Raw genomic sequence first — 10,361 nt, forward strand, 5'->3', positions numbered from 1 at the left:
CTCCCGCAAATCCCAAGTAGAGCCAGCCATAGGACCCTTTCCCAAAACCACAAGGTCAAGTTCACTGTCCAGTCCACTCCAGGCCTCAAGATCCTGGCCAAGGGTGGCCTGATCAACCTATGTGTCCTCTTACCCAGGTGGCACTCATGGCTCCAGGCACAACATCTACAGTTACTTAGAAACACAGCTTCTGGCTTTCCTGTGAGATCTCAGGATGTGAGGACACTTTTCTTCCAAAACCTGAAGAGCACAGACTATGGGAATTCCTTCAAAGAAGGCCCTAGTTTTTCTTACGGAGAGCAGGACTCACTCTGTCCCTATGCTGATGCACCACCCAGGGAAGAGATGCTCAAATACAAAATAAAATGTTATTGTCCCAGACCTGCCACAGCAAAGGTCTTAAGATACCGTTTATAAGTCATAGGACTGCATGGGAATGAAAAGTAGCATCGATGGTTGTGCTGGCTGCTCACTCTAGCTGAAACTGAAAGCCAGCAATTTTTAAAGAAGTGTATCTCGTCTATGTGGAAAGGGAGCCAGACCCACCGGGAAGAGCCCAACTGGAAGCCAGGAGGCTCCAGCTGGTCACAGAGCGGGTTTCAGACAGTCACTCTGCACACTTACTGTGCTTTTCTCTACGGAACACTTGAGCTGCTGTAGCTCCCTGGGATCGATCAATCTCTCTCTCTCTCTCTCTCTCTCTCTCTCTCTCTCTCTCTCTCTCTCTCCCTCCCTCCCTCCCTCCCTCCCTCCCTCTCCCTCTCCCTCTCCCTCTCCCTCTCCCTCTCTTTCTCTCCACCCCACACCAAGCCTCCATTGGAACAGGTGATGGAGTGGTTAACCATTTTTAAGAGGTGAGGGCATGGAAAAAGCAAGTCATCCCAGGAAGGCTCAAGGCTGGAAGCCCTTCTCTTCCCAGAATCCTTGCACCAGGGCTAGAGATGGGACTGTAATTGGTCGCTAAGAAAGCTACAGCTACGTGCTGCCCTGCCCAGCCATTGTATGGGTAGGTCTCCATTCTTACTTTATTTTTTGTAGTTCTAGGGATTGAAAGCATTCTTTACCACTGAACTACTCCTCTCTAGGCCCCTTTTGGGGTTTTATTTATTTATTTAGATTTTTTTCAAGACAGGGTTTCTCTGTGTAACAACCCTGCCTGTCCTGGAACTCTCTTTGTAGACCAGGCTAGCCTTGAACACAGAGATCCTCTTGCCTCTACCTCCTGAGTTCTGGGATTAAAGGAGTATGCCACCACCACTTGACCCCTTTTTGGGTTTTAAATTTTAAGTTGCCAGCCTTGAATGGTGGTGGTGCATGCCTTTAATCCCAGCACTCAGGAGGCAGAGGCTGGCAGGTCTGTGAGTTCAAGGCCAGCCCGGTCTACAGAGCCAGTTCCAGAACAGCCAGAGATACACAGAGAGATACTGTCTTGAAAAACAAAAACAAACAAACAAAAAAAATTAAAGTTGCCCTTGCTGGCTATGATTTCACTCTGTAGCCCAGGCTGGCCTGGAAGCTTCAATCCTCCTCCCTCAGCTTCTCAGAGAGCTGGGATTGCAAGCCTGAACCATCGGAAGCTCAACTCATTGTCTTACTGGTCTTCCTGCTGTGTAACCCTGATAAAGGGGTGGTCACATGATCCAGGCTCAACCAATAAAAAATCTCCCTCTTGACATAAGGAACAGCAGAACGAGCATGGAAAGCCATGGAGGTTGAAGCTAGGTCACACGCCCTCTGCCTTCCCCTTGGGACTCAGCAAGCAGCCTGAAAGTGCTATTAAACAGGTAGGAACTCTGAGAAGAACCAGGAAGGGACTCGGAGGGCATAGGTAGACAGCACCAAAGGCAGGAATGGACTGGGTGTGCAGACCTGGACATGACTATGATCAATAAGAATACATTGCAAAATGCAAAGGAGCTGGAAGAAAGGAAGCCTCACCGAGAAGAAATGATAAATGCTCACAGTGATCAACCTGTTGATTACTCTGGCTTGATCACTGTTAAATGCATACATTTATCTCCTCATCATACTGTAACACTAAAATTTGTAAATTTGCGGTCGGTGGTGGAGCTCGCCTTTAATCCCAGCACTCGGGAGGCAGAGCCAGGCGGATCTCTGTAAATTCAAGGAAAGTGAGTTCCAGGAAAGGCACCAAAGCTACACAGAGAAACACTGTCTCAAAAAACAAAAACAAGAACAAACAAAAAAAATGTAAATTTAAAGGAAAAAGAGAAAAAGCGTGGCAGAGGAGGGAAGGAAAGAGGGAGGGTTCAGGAGCGAGAATGTCTTATTTACGCCCTCTCTCCATCACCAGATCTATCACTGCTCACAAACCACCCCTTCCTGAGAAATGAAACCCAAATAAACAGACTGGCTACAGAGCACTGCCAGAACCCTGCTGGGGTCACAAAACGTAGAGAGAGGACAGACAAACTCCCCATTCCCTGTGTGTCTGTCTCTCAACACCCCTGCATCCCATTTCAAGATCAAACTGCCATAACCCAGGGAGATAAAACGCAGACCTCCCAGGAAAGATGATAGAGAGCTGCTGTCTGAGGCTCCCCCTGTCCTGGAGGGCCCCCGAGCTCCATCTACTCCTTTCTATTTCTCCCTCAAGTCCATACTTACTTTTTCGCCCAGCTTTGGGAATGGCACAGTCTAGGGATAGAGAGAATGTCCCTCTGCTGAGGTTCATGATACAGCCCCAGTACTTGGTAGTTTAAGAGAACATGAACACAGAGGTGTACTGGATAGCTTTGGTAGTTTAAGAGAACATGAACACAGAGGTGTACTGGATGGCTTTGTGTGTCAACTCGACACAAGCTAGAGTCACCAGGGAGGAAGGGAGCCTCAGGTAAGAAAACGTCTCCGTGAGGTCCAGCTGTGAGGCATTTTCTCAAGGTGCCATCCCTGGGCTGGTGGTCCTGGGTCCTGTAAGAAAACAGGCTGAGCAAGCCAGGGACTCCCCTCGATGGCCTCTGCATCAGCTCCTGCCTCCAGGTTTCAGCCCCACTTGAATTCCTGTTCTGACTTCCTCCAATGATCTGGAAGTGTAGGCCAAATAAAGCCTTTCATCACAACAACAGAAACCCTAGCTAAAACAATAGGCAAACCAACAGAATGAGCAGTGATGGATGTAGTCACAATAATAAAAAAGGGGGCAAGAACTTAAAAAGAACTGTCATGCTTCACCTGAAAGAAAGAGAGAGAGGGGGGGGGAAGGAAGGAAGGAAGGAAGGAAGGAAGGAAGGAAGGAAGGAAGGAAGGAAGGAAGGAAGGAAGGAAGGAAGGAAGGGAGGGAGGGAGGGAGGGAGAGAGAGGGAGGGAGGGAGGGAGGGAGGGAGGGAGGGAGGGAGGGAGGGAGGAAGGAAGGAAGGAAGGAAGGAAGGAAGGAAGGAAGGAAGGAAGGAAGGAAGGAAGGAGAATTTGGTTACAAAGAGCAGGTAATCCTAAGTGAAAACCAATTAGACATTGGGAATTAAAAACAAAGAGTGGGTAGACAGACTCGAGAGTCGAAGGACTGGAGATGTGACTTGGGGCTGTGCCACTTGCTTAGTAGGAGGCTCATAGGCTCCAACCCCAGGAGCATAAGGCCAAAAAGAAAAAGAAAGAAGAGCTAAGTGAACCCCTTTCAGAAAGTAACTCTCGGTGTTTGTTCAGCGCCACAAAGGCCACCTCCACCCTTAACCCAGTGTCTGATGCTGGTGTGAACAGTGTAGGTAAATTTTCCCTGAATACACTTGATCATAAGAATCATCACATTAACCCACCAATCCCAGGTCTTCTGTCTAATGCTTTAGAATCTGAAGAAGGGCCCTGGTGTATGCATGCCTAATGTAGCTCTCATTTCTCTTCCCTCCCATCCTTAGAGCGATGGTACAAGATCTCTGTTACAGGAAGATTCTCACCCAGAACAACAGGAATGCATGGGAGGCTGTGTTATTCCAGTAACCAATGTAGCCAGAATGGAAGGTGACAAGGTGACCATCTCCAGGGAACTGGGTAAAGACTACTGTAGATATTTGCATGCAAAGGTATAAATACTGTGTGGCAACTCATAATCACGGAACTAAGTGCTACATGGTGCCACAGGGAGACCCTTAAATATATCTGACGGTCCGAAGAGAATTGTGTAAATGTTAAATGCACACACATGCTTTCCACCCGTGGTTATGAATTTAAATCAAGGGCATAAATCAAGTTCATCTAAAGCGGCTGTCTTTGGGGAGGAGGGGACAGGGATGTGAAGACCAAATAAAGGAGACAAACAAGATGGGGCTCTGCCCAGACCTATGAGGACAGGATGACACAGACTGAGACGCAGACCTAATTCAATTCCCCGCAAGTGTCTGAGAGGAAAAAAAAAAAAAAAACAAAACGCTCAAGTTGATTCACCTCTATAGAGAAGTACCAGAGAATTTGTTTCCTTCTGCCTGGATTGCTCAAGCTTGCCTGAGGTCTGTCTCCTTCAGTTCTGCATCCTTCCAATAAATACCTATTGCACACACACCACCCCGATCCCCATGTGATGGGAAAATCAGCTTGTGCTTTTGGCCACTGACAACCCAGTGTATCCTCAATGAATCTATTTCTGGGCAACATGGGGGGGCTGCTTAGTGAACTGCCTTTTGGGTGGAGATAAAATGGCCATTGATCTCCCCCACCCACTCTCCAGGGCCATGCCTAACTGACTCTGAGGTCCTGGGTTGCATTAGAAAGCAAAATTTCGGTTCTTACCTCCGTTTGGAGCTTTCTTGATGATGAACTATACCCCGGAAGCTAAAAGAACCCCTTTCTTCCCCGAGTTGTTTCATCACAGCAATAGAGAAATAAACTGGGACGCCATTCCCCAGTGGCCTTCTTCCAATCGGTTCCACAGCTTCCCCAAACAGGGCCACCAACTGAGGACCGACTTTTCAGACACAAGGAGCCTGTGGGGGACATTTCACATCCACACCATAAGGAGGTCTTTAAGGCATGAGGACATGCCATCAACCGGCACTCTGAGACCTTGCTCCTCCTCATACTCTGCTTCTGCTCCAGCTCACGTTTCCACCGTGACGTGCTGTGTCGTCACAGTGGCCAGCAACTGCCACTGTCCCAGATCTGATGTCAAATGACCCTTTATTTAACTCCCATGTCAAAAGACAGCTCTTTGTGGCAACCTGATTTGGTGCCATTCTCTAATACTCAAAGGCCTTCAACCCATTCTCAGGCGACCCCGAAAGCCTCTTAAACACAGGACACCCTGAGATCAAGTCTCCCTTCCTGGGTACATTCTCTAATCCCACCCCACTGTTAAGATTTCCTTAATTACTCTTTGCGCTTGCTTGCTGAGTTCGTTTTCCTAATCATTCCCAATCAGCACACATCAATCATATCTTCCCCACTGACTCCCCCCACATCCCCCCTACAACTCCTAATCCCCTCCTTCTTATTTAATAAGTCCTCGGCTTTCCTGGGCATCCAGCAGAGCTGTTGCCATTTCCTGGCCTTCCTGACGCCTGGGCACAAACACTAGCATAGAACGTTTTGATAAGCAGGGCCACGTTCTGATAGACTCTGCAGTCACCTGAGTTGGAGGGGAAGCAGAAGCATGGCTTCCTTTAGGATCAACATGCCTCAGTTTTGAATTCCTATTTGGCCTTGACCAGAGGCCTATCATATTGTCCCACTCCCCTTACTATAGCCGGGCTTCACAGTCTCCACACACCTCCCAGGGGTTCAGGGGAACAATCAGTAAATTGTTATGAGTGAATGGTGTTCTTTTTATTATGTATTAGCCATTCCAGGAAAAACCAGTTATTCTATCATGGACAGCCTCTTAGAAGCAAAAAGAAAAGAAAAGAGGGGAAAAAACATGGGAGGGATTATAGGGAAGGGCAGATAAAGAGGAATTTCAACACCAGGAGGAAAAAAAAAAAGATTAAATTTGTACCCAGTTTAAAGTTTCATTTATCTTTCGTGAAAATGAAATTCAACCCTTTCCAACAGATACGAAAAGCCTTGAAATAATTCGGTCCACGAAGAAAAAGATGACGGCGACCCTTCAGTAAGTGAAATTGCAAAGTAAGCTCTCTGTGTGGTTCAGATCTGGCCCTAGAATGCCATCTCTGAGCATCCAGATGTTGGTGCTGGGACAGCCCAAGCAATGCGCCAGCCTCAGGGCAACATGGATCCATCTGGAAAGGGACCCTGCTGTGATGAGTCAAGCGTTCATCAGCGTTCCCTCTCAAAGAAATCCCACAGGCTGTTCAGCAGTTGTTTTCTGAAGCTGAATGTCAGCCGCTGTTTTGTTGGCTAAGCATATCTTTGATGAGCCGGGCGAGCTAGGCCGGGTCTAAAAGAAAGCAAATACCCAGGGTAGCTTGTTGCTTGCTTGGTTCCTCTATTTTCTGTCCCCGTTGATTTTATTTTGTGGGTATCTATTCGAGTATCTAGATAGATAAAGGGTGAAGGGGTGCAAGCTGCAAGGTGGTGACAGACTCATGCGACGAGGAACGGTATTACATCACTCCACCGTGGCCCACAAACTACCCCAACTGTCCTTCGCCTCGTGGTAACGGTTCTCCATACTGTTTGCCTAACAAAACTGCCAGCTCCCGTCACACGTCTGATGCCACCCGAGAATCCCGTCTAAGGACACAAAAGGGAAGTAAGTCCTAGTAAGCCCTGTGTTTGGAATTCCCCATGCTGCCTGACGTTTTCTGGAGCGACATGAACAAGTACCTCCTCATCCCACACAGGGCACGCATGACAGACCCAAGAAACGATCCCACCACAGCCTAACTTGGCGAACCAAGGGATTCATTGTGGTTAATAGATCAGGGCTTACGGATGGAAGGATGGATGACTCAAAGGCAGCTGCACCCCTAAAAAGCCCCCAGCGTGAGTGACGACTAAGAAACGCCTCGTCCCTGGAGCTCCCTGTACAACTTGCAGGCATCGTCACTGAAGACAGCCTCTCCTCTCCCCCAGCAACAACTGCTTGCACAGCCTTAGAGAGAGGGCCTGCCAGTCCTCTAACTCTGAGTTCACAGAGGCCTGTAAGTTGTGTGAGCCCTGTCAGCTTTATGAGCCTCTTTCCTCCCTCAGGAGGGAATGTGGAGCTTTGGAGGGAACAGATACACAGATGTCCTACCTCCCCCCCCCCATTAAATGAAGTTTGTCCATCAAACAAGCTATCAAAAACTCAGTGATACCTCTTTCTGCTAAGAAACCCAAACTCCTCCTTCAATGTGGACCTTTGCCCTGTAATGAGCTTTTTCCTGACTCCTAGCTTTGTCTCCAGTTCGTGTTCTTCGATGCCACAAGAACCTGAAAACTCTGAGAGCCCAGCCTGCTTCTTGTATCTTCGAGAACTCCCCAGCCCTCACCACCAGCAATGCTGTGAGGGTGGGAGAAGCTTGGGTGGATGCAGTAGGTGTTGCCAGGCGCCATGGGACCAGACAGAGATGTGGTGCTGAACCTGGGTAATAATAGAAAATGTGGTCCCAAAAAGGCTAATGAGTTAATAACTCACAATGCTTGCTTTGTCCTCCACTACTCACAGAAACAACAAATTACTCAATTCACTTGATGGTTTCTGTTTCTAGGGCTTTTAAACCTTTTTGACATTCATAATTCTTGACCCAGTATCTCTCTCTTTCTCCCCGCCTCCTCTCTCAAACGTAAAGATCAAAGTCAGCTTTGCAAAATGACGCTTGCTTTATGCAAAGCATCACTGTTTTCTATTTTATCCCACTTTGTTTATTTTTAAAATGTTGGCCATCCATAGTCCTTTAAACTGATTTTGCAGCCAGCTGAGGAGCTGCAGTCCACAATGTCTATCATGGTTTTAAACTGCGCCGAAGATCGCTGGCTGGTATCTGCCTCCACCTCTTCCCAGGGTCTGGGCTCCTCCCCAAGATCTCAGGGCTGGAGAAGCTAAGAGCTTCCCTTCCTCAGCCGCCTCCCTAACAATGCCATTTAGTTCCTGCCTACCTAAGGAAGCTTTGATGCAGCCACAAGGCAGAATGCGGTTGTGATCCACCCTCCCTCTACAGCAGTGGTTCCCAACCCTCCTAATGCTGCTGCCCTTTAATATAGTTCTTCATGCTGTGGCAACCCCAACCATAAAATTATTTCATTGCTACTTCATAACTATAATTTTGCTAGTGTTGTGAATTGTAATATAAATATGTGATATGTGACTCCCCCCTCCAAAGGGGTCACAACCCCTAGGTTGAGAACCGCTGCTCTGGCAGGAGCAGTAGACACCTCTCCTGTGTTCACAGGGTGAAAATAGCTGTAGCAGAAGCCTTGTATTGCCCTGGATCAAAGCCTAGGGCATCATTTCTAGACCTCTGGGCAGAGGGGGCAACTTCCTGAATATCATAGCCACACAGACAAACCAGAAAGCTAGAGTCTTATATCAATCAACTTTTCTTCCCGATCTTGCCTATAGTTTTCTTTTTATCTCTGTTTTTTAGATTTATTTATTCGACTTTCTATGTATAGGTGTTTTGCCTGCATGTGTATCTGTACAGCACAGTGGGAGTGAGGCCTGCTGAAGCCAGAAGAGGGTGTATGATCTCCCAAAACTGGAGTCACAGATGACTGTGAGCTGCCATGTGAGTGCTAGGAGTCAAACCTGGGTCCTCCGCCAGAACAAGTGCTCTGAACTGCGGGGCCATCTCTCTGCCTATAGTTTTTAAACACCCCTTTGTTAATCTTGCCTTCCGTTAGACACCCTGGCTTCGGGTGTCCTTCAAGAAGCTCAATTGATACAGATAGAGACTGGAAACGCCCATCTTAATTTTGCAGAAACGGGGGCTCAGAGAGGTTAAGGGTCTCTATAAGACCACACAGCAGTAGCGACAGGTTTATAATTTGACCTGGGTTTGCTGCTGGCAAATGCACGTCTCTCTTTGCCAGCCACATAGACATTCAGTGAAGCTGCCAGTTTTTACTGACGCGGAGCTATGCTTTCACGTCTGAATTGTGGCAAAACCAATTTGTCTTATGGTTTTCCTCTTTTTCAAGTTAAAGTTCACTCTTTCGTGCCTACACACACAAAAGAGTGACATTACAAACCTCCTCTGATCTCTCTACGGACTGTTGTGCTCAGAACCTTTGAATTCTGTTAAAGACTACGGTTGTTTCTTGCTCAAACAATGCACACTGTACAGTTGCTCTGTTGACAAATTCCATAGGTAACTTCTGGGAGATCAGTGCACTTCTACCTACTCAATCGCTCAAGTGACAAAGTTTGTCAAAAGGTGAATTTGTATTCAAGGGGTAAGATGCAGAGGTCCTTTACTCAAAATACCAAGAAGATGCTTCAGCCAGTACATGAAAAAAAGCCGACATAATTCTGCGAAGAAAGCAAACTATCCTTACTACAGTCCTGTGATTTAAGCCCAGACCCATCTTCGTCTTCCCTTAGTTCGATTCCTTTCATACTGTGTCACTTTTCATGGTCGACAGTTTTACAGATAAACGCAAATCCTTTTGTGAAATGAGTCAGAGTTTAGCTACCTAAGAGCTCCCATATGCACCCACCCTGCACACACCTCAAGGTCTAGAAGACGCTAGCTGTCATTTGGGGTTGAGTTCAGACTAGCTCCCAACTTCAAGGTCAATGTCAGGCCATTCACCTCAGCCTCACCTGGGAACCTGCCAGACACACACACTCTCAGGCCCCACCCCAACTGCATTGGAAGCTCTGGTGGGGCTGGGCAGGTACCTGTGTGCTTGCCAAAGCTGGAAGAACCCTTGCTTTAGATGTTTGAATCATACCAGAAACACTCTTCCACCCCAAACCCACAGCCACTTTATCCACCACCCTGAAACGTATAAAAAGCAAGGGACCCATCAGAATTAGACAAGGGTTGGGCTCACCCACGTAACATCTGAATTGGTAGCAGTACTCAGCCAATGGCAGTGCCCACCGCCCTGCCTGTCCACACACACACACACACACACACACACACACACACACACACACACACACGAAGCTGTGTGCGGATCAGCAACTGCTTGCTCCCTCCTTCCATGGGAGCTGCAGCCTGTTTCAGCGGACCCGCAAGTGAAGAAAAATGCAGTCAGCAGAGTGTAGAGAGAGCAAAAGCAGAAATGGGACGGGGAGGGGGAGATGAGAGGCAAGAGGAAGAGCAGAGGTGGTCAGAAAAAGGAACAAGCCAGAGATGAACGGAGAGCAGGTGTTCCCAAAGCAGATGAACCAAGAAAATGGAGCAGAGGCTGGGCACGCGACTCAGTCACTAAGTGCTTCTTATGCAGGCACAAGGACCTGGGTTCTGACCCGCAGGACCCAGCTCCAGGTTCACTAGGGGACCTTGTCTCAGAAAGTAAGGTGAAAG

At 47.8% G+C, this 10,361-nt stretch overlaps 1 long non-coding RNA gene across 1 annotated transcript in view; it reads right to left on the reverse strand.

Moving 5' to 3' along the window:
• Positions 1 to 5,046, reverse strand: part of LOC102917908 (uncharacterized) — a 29,511-nt gene extending 24,465 nt beyond the window's left edge. Inside the window, exon 1 of the long non-coding RNA XR_013051579.1 lies at positions 4,738 to 5,046. This is a non-coding gene — a long non-coding RNA (uncharacterized LOC102917908). The remainder of the gene's footprint in view (positions 1 to 4,737) is intronic.
• Between the last annotated feature and the right edge of the window lie 5,315 nt (positions 5,047 to 10,361).

Source organism: Peromyscus maniculatus, chromosome 5, assembly GCF_049852395.1.
Source record: "Peromyscus maniculatus bairdii isolate BWxNUB_F1_BW_parent chromosome 5, HU_Pman_BW_mat_3.1, whole genome shotgun sequence".
Taxonomy (NCBI): domain Eukaryota; kingdom Metazoa; phylum Chordata; class Mammalia; order Rodentia; family Cricetidae; genus Peromyscus; species Peromyscus maniculatus.